This window comes from Ascaphus truei, chromosome 3, assembly GCF_040206685.1.
Source record: "Ascaphus truei isolate aAscTru1 chromosome 3, aAscTru1.hap1, whole genome shotgun sequence".
Classification (NCBI taxonomy): domain Eukaryota; kingdom Metazoa; phylum Chordata; class Amphibia; order Anura; family Ascaphidae; genus Ascaphus; species Ascaphus truei.
In genome coordinates, this window is record NC_134485.1 from 188,973,591 (window position 1) to 188,980,748 (window position 7,158).

The window sequence follows — 7,158 nt, forward strand, 5'->3', positions numbered from 1 at the left end:
CAATGTGTTAATTGAGGTGCCAATTTGCTTCCAAAGGTATAATATTCACATTCAACTGCAAGGTATTTGTGTATTGCTCTAAAAAAAAATACAAATATACTGTACTGAATTAAAGTTTTATTTTGGAGAGTGAATAACTGATTCTCGTGTGCACTTTTGATCGGCATAACACATTCTGTCAAGCAAGGATGACACATCTATTTTTCAAACATCATTTGTACTAATAATTTCTGCTTTAATTAGCTTACAGTCTAATCAGAAATACGCAAAATCTCCAATTTAAATTATTTTTTTTGCAAAAGGTTTCAGCAAAACATTGTCAGTTAAACGGCAGGGTAGAAATTTCACAGAACTAAAAGACAAAATGTTGCGCCACTGGAAGTATGCAACATTTTGCAATCACAAGCATACAAGGGGACATGTGACTTGCTGCATTTGCTTCTCATGTTTGTGTGTCCATTTTTGAGTTTTTATTGTGTTGAATTGTACTTTATAAAGACATACTTGACCATAGGAGGTTCTTTTCTGCACTTCTTTCTTTGAAGATATATATGCACAGTGTTTGACAAATCACCCAAAAATCTACTCGCCCAATCAAAAAATCTACTCGCCACCTACTCCCGCCCCCAGCCCCGCCCCTAGTCCCGCCCCCAGCCCCGCCCCTAGTCCCGCCCCCAACCCCACTTTAAAATAAAATATATAAATAAAATACATTTAATAAATTCCTAGTCAGAACAACATTCGTTTTTGACAAATGTATTTATTGTATTACATTATACTACAATTAGTCCTTGTTACGTGTGTGTGTGTGCTTAAATGTCGGATCTAGAAATAAAAGCCCGGTGTGAATGACTAGTTTCCTGAACCCCTTAACCAGTGTCTGGACGTCCCCGCTTCACAATATCTAAAGCAACAATCCCACCTGGGATCTTACCTGATCCGCAGTCCCTCAATGTCCAGGTGCCCTCATTCCCGCAATGTTATACATTGGAGGGGAGGTGTTCCCTACCTGTCTTCTGCGTTAGGGGGGATTCCGATGTCTTCCGTGTGAAGCTTGAGTCAGATCTGGAAGAAAGCAGTATAGGTTATTTCGGTGAAGTATAGGGCAAGTAAGATATATAGGGTAAATAAGAGATCCAGAGTGTTGGGGGGAGAGAGAGAGAGTGTGGGGGGGGGGAGAGAGAGAGAGAAAGAGAGAGAGTGTGGGGGGAGAGATAGAGAGAGAGTGTGGGGGGGAGAGAGAGTGTGTGGGGGAGAGAGAGAGTGTGGGGGGAGAGAGAGAGTGTGGGGGGGGAGAGAGGGTGTGGGGGAGAGAGAGAGTGTGGGGGAGAGAGAGAGAGAGTGGGGGAGAGAGAGAGAGAGTGGGGGAGAGAGAGAGAGAGTGTGGGGGGGAGAGAGAGAGTGAGTGGGGGGAAGAGAGTGAGTGGGGGGAAGAGAGTGTGGGGGGAGAGAGTGTGTGGGGGGAGAGAGAGTGTGGGGGGGAGAGAGAGAGTGTGGGGGGGAGAGAGAGAGTGTGTGGGGGGGAGAGAGAGAGTGTGGGGGGAGAGAGAGAGAGTGTGGGGGGAGAGAGAGAGAGTGTGGGGGGGAGAGAGAGAGTGTGGGGGGGAGAGAGAGAGTGTGGGGGGGCAGCGATCGGTGGATCGAGGGGAAAAGGACAGGAGGAAGGGAAGGGGACAGGAGCAGGAGGAGGGGAAGGGGAAGGGGACAGGAGGAGGGGATGGGGACAGGAGGAGGGAAAGGGGACAGGAGCAGGGGACAGGAGGAGGGGAAGGGGACAGGAGCAGGGGACAGGAGAGCTGCCGCGGTGGGGAGTAGGGAGCCATGTGGGGACCAGGGGGATCGCAGGGAAGGAGCAGAGGGGCCGCAGCATGCCGAGTACTTACCCTCCAACAGATGTCCGGGCAGAAAGAATGGCCGCTCGTTGGGGGAGGGCTCATATAGAGCCTGGCCGCGCGCCCACAAAGCCAGGGAGCGCGCGCCAATCAGCTGTCAGGTAGGGGGAGTTTTTTTTTTTAGCGCGAGCAGTAAAATTTCAGCGTGAGCAGGGAAATTAAAAAAAAAACACGTGTGCTGCGTGGGCCAATATTTACTCACCCGGGGGTTAAATCCACACGCCCCGGGCGAGTAAATGTATAGGATTGTCGAACACTGTATATACATATATATATATATATATACATATATATATATATATATATATAAAAAGTAGAATTTACCAGATTGGAGTCCGGAAAAAACGAGACAGCACACAGTCTTAGTAGTTCCAATGCAGTTGTAATCAAAGTAACATGGCACCACCTCCAACGTTTCGGTACACTCAACGTGACCTTCCTCAGGGACGTGCAATAAGTGAATGCTAATCCACCACCTTATATACCCAAACAAATCAAAATTAAATCAAACTCACCCGTGTAGGGGCAACATTGCCCGCGAAACCGCGCTGCTGTGACACGCATGCATCTGCTGGAATGCATCGCCATCTTGGATTTACCAAAACCTCCCCTTCAACTACGGTGGCCTCAATGGTCTGACTCCAGGCACGATCGCGCATGCGCGGACCCGTCTTATCTCCCTGGGTCATGACACGCAATGTACTACTGACACGCATCGCCATATTGCTTCCCAGAGTAGTGCACAGTTGACCTAGCTACGGTGGCCCGAATGGTGCATATTGCCACTGTAGTGGCGGTTCGCGCATGCGCGAACATACACAAGCAACTCAATGCGCAAAATGTAATCTAGCGCAGGCTCTCTATTCCTCAAGGGCTGACCCCACTGTATGCATAACGGCACCCATACAAGAACACGACCTTAAGGACCTGTATGGGGATCTGTGATTACGAGTGCCCAAGCTCCATAAAGCAAGGCACCTGGCCGATGGGGCCATTTGTGGAGGCTATGTTATGCTGGCACATTAAAGCATGTTAGAATGTATATATATATATATATATAAAGAGAGAGAGAAAGAAGAAGAGAGAGCGCACACCGCATAGCGTAAAAGAGTAAATTTAATGATGGGAAAGGAGGGAGGGGGAAGAAATTCACTCACAAGGGTAAATATAAAACGTGCGATTGTGAATAATAATCACCGCTAGACAGGTAACTCTGCGTCCGAAATCCACAGTCCAGATCCCACTCTGTGGTGTAAACGAACAGCGGACCGCTGAGAAACCTTGAGGCACCTGGTATCTTCACAAAAGTCCAATAAAAAACAACTCTCATTTGAGAAAGTCACCCGAGTGCGAAGAAACGTGTCAGGGAGCGTCATTACGCAATACGCAGTGGCATTACGTCATCACGTCATTAAGCATGCGCATGATCAGGCTTGATCTAGCGCGGGACATTCTGTGGCTGATTACAACTGGAGAGTTGTTTTTTATTGGACTTTTTTGAAGATACCAGTCTGTCTAAAGTTTACTATGTAACTAACATTGAAAGCTAGAGATTAAGGGAAACATAATTTCTAATACGTAAAACATTTTTTTATAGAGCAGATCCTGCTCAGGCAGCAAAATTCTAACATTTATCATATTTTGCCTGATCAGACCATAGAAAAACCTCCCTGAGACCCTAGGTAACCACATTTGTATTCTATGGCAGGGTGCAAACTCCTGGGGGTGTGAGATTTATTTATAGGGGCGCGGCAGTTACAAATGCCCCACGCTTTTCCCCAAAGCATTTAAAATGAATGCCGGGGAGAGCGCGAGGCCTCTGTAACTTACTTACCTTGACATTGAGCGACATGTCGCCATGGCAACGCAGCGTCAAATGACGCCGTGGGGTCATGTGACGCGACGATCCCTGCGGCAACATTTGACGCTACGTTGCCATGACAACACGCGCCCAATGCCTCCGCAGCGTTATTTTCCACAGCTTCCTAGGTAAGGGGGGGTGTGAGCACTGGGACTGAGTAGGCGGGGAGCGCAGCGCAGAAAGTTTGTGCACCCCTGCTCTATGGAATTGATTATATAGTCATTTAAGTTTATAGTAATGTCTGTTATTTCAGCGTTTAACGTATGTGATGTGTTTATATTGGCCAACAGCCAATATGTGGCTAATAGATCTATTGGCCATTACTATTGGGGGGGGGGTCAGGCTTGGGGTGGCCCGTGTTGGGGGTAGGAGCCCCGGGAAGTGTCAATGACACACCCAATAAGACACTAGTTAATGGGAATAGATGGGAGTTCAAAGATTGATAAGCTTTAGAAATCTCATAAGTATCTGCAGAGATTTGCAAGGTTTTCTTAGGATCTTTAACTAATATAAAAGGGTGATGGAGACCCGGTACAATATCCCACATTGTAGAGTCCCACCTATTCCTCAGCCACCTATTCCTGAGCCACAGAATGCAGTGACAGTCACCATGGTGTTGATCATGTTTACAAAAAAATGCATCTTTAGAATGTTCCGTGGCTGGAACTTCACTGCATTTCAAACACTAACATTTCAGGGCATTTCAAACTTTGACGTCTCATAGCTGGTGACTCCTTCTTCTGCGATAAGGAGCTGCCTCTGTTACAAAACTGCTTTAAGACCACTTTGGCACTGCGTGGTTTAGCGCGCACCAAGCCATCGCTCAGTGTCTGGAAATGGCGACGTGCTGCATTGAGCTGAGAGCCGTGGAGGAGGAGAAGCAGCAGTCGGATCTGGAGGCCACCACTGAAGAGAGAGATAGCGAGAGAGATAGCGAGAGAGATAGCGAGAGAGAGAGCGAGAGAGCGAGAGAGAGAGCGAGATGGCGACGGGCTGCTTTGCCACCTTTAAGTGTGTGTCTCTGCAGGCATGCTGGAGGTCCATACGCGGAAGACGCCAGCAGGAGCGCAGACCGAGTCCCATTGTGTTAATGTATGTATGTATGTATGTTTGTATATATGTATGTATGTCTTTATTTATATAGCACCATTAATATACATAGCGCTTCAAAGTGGTAATACACGTCACAATGATATAAATAACAAATACAAATAACAGATCATGGGAATAAGTGCTTCAGACATAATAATTAGCATTTAGGAAGAGGAATCCCCGCTCCCAAGAGCTTACAATCTAATTGGTAGGTAGGAAGAACGTACAGAAAGTAGGAGGGTATTCTGGTAAGTGCATCTGCAAGGGGCCAAGCTTTATGTATCAGGTGTATAGTATTAGTCATGGAGCTACTCATATGCTTCGTTAAGCATGTGTGTTTTAAGGTGGGTCTTTGCTCTCTATGCCAACTTCAAGGTCATTAATACACAAGTTAAAAAGCAGGGGTCCCAGCACCGATCACAGAGGTACAGTACTCCCCTCACGACTTTACCCAACCTGAAAATGTTCCATTTATGACAACTTTCTGTTGTCTATCATTCAACCACTTTTCAATCCAGGTTCAAATATTTTTTACAGAATCCAATTTGCTTTATTTTGTACATTAATCTTGTGTGGAACCATATCAAAAGCCTTTGCAAAATCTAAGTAGACCACAACGATTTAGTATTTTCTATATATACTTTTTTGTGTCATTTTTAATCCCCAATATAATAATGGTTGGACGGTAATGTTAAAATAATATCTGTCTTACCCCGTACAGGGAGATGGAGGAGGAGAAAAGGGAGATAGAGAAGAGGAAGCAGGAAGCCCTGGAACAGGAGAACAGCTCGCAGGTGGCTACCCAGGTATACAACGCAGATGAGGAACGAAGTGCGGAAAGGAAGGAGGGTGAGACAGCGGTAGTGCTGACAAGTGTTGGAAAGACGGTTGGCGATGAGGAAGCCCCTGGGCAGGAAATACAGAGAGACGTTAACATATCTTTTAAGCACAGCATGGGAATCAGATGCAAAGCCAGAAAAAACACTCACAGACTAGCTTTGTTAACAGCGAGCATTAGCTTATAAGGATTCCATTTAAAAATGGACATCAGGCAAAAGGTGACACGATATGCTCATTTGCATGTCATTTCCCAGAATCCTTTGCAGCAGTGGCATGCAAATGAGCACACACTGACACCTTTTGCTTCAAATCCATTTTGACGCGGACCCCTAGAGGCTTATGCTGCAGTACACAGCTTTTCAGCACAGCCTGGGTTAAGATGCATAGCCTGTAAACCTACCCACAGACAGCTGTTTTGACCTTTTGGGTCTCAATGTGAGGCTGGTTACACTGGCTTTGCAATTTGAAGCTTGGATAGGTGTCCACCACATTTAGTTAAGTCATGGTGGGTAAAAAAAAGGGACAAAAAACCCTCCACAGCAAAGCATATAGCAAATGGAAATATTACTGTATGCTCATTTGCATGTCTTAGGCAGGTCTGCACCCTGCCTTTCACCATTATCACCCAGCACACAGTGCTTCCACTGCAGTAAGGGATTCTGGGAAATGACATGCAAATGAGCACACAGTATATACATATATACATATACAGACAGACGCTTACTTACTTTGGGCCTTCCACTCTGTGACGTCAGCGTGCCGGAAGTTGAGGCGCACACTTCCGGTGCACACCGGCATCAGAGAGACTGAAATGCAAAACCTCTCTGCTCTAAATACCTGTGCATGTGATTAGAAGAGCAGGTGAGGGAGAACTAGAGCCATTGTAATCTGTGGTCTGGATTTTCCATCCAGCTGCCTGAGTTAATGGGAAGCTGTGGAACGGATCATTTTTAACTATTCCTGCACTTTCTGACCTAAAATGGGGCAGAAAGCTGCCTAACATCTTTGGTCAATGTCACAATACATATACAGACAGACGCTTACTTACTTTGGGCCTTCCACTCAGCGTGCCGGAAGTTGCGGCGCACACATCCGGTGCACGCCGGCATCAGAGAGACTCAGCGTGGGACAGTGCAGGAGGCATGCCAGCAGCTGGGGAGATGCCCGGGGGCAACAAGAAGCCCGACCAGCGCCGACCGGGCTCTCCCACAGTTACCGGCAACCCAGGACAGGAGGAGAGCCGCATGTAGGTGCTGGAAGAGCCGCAGGTTGCCGACCCCTGCCCTAAGCGGAGCTGCTCATGGCTGTTTTTGCACGAGCTGCAGGTTTGGTGCATTGTCCGTTATAGGAGCATGCATGTCGCAGCATGATTTTGCAGGGATCGCTCGGCTCTGCATGCAGCAGGTATCGGCAGCTCTCACTTCTGCATGGTTTGGCTCTCACCGCACCGATCAATTCCTGAAATCATTTTTC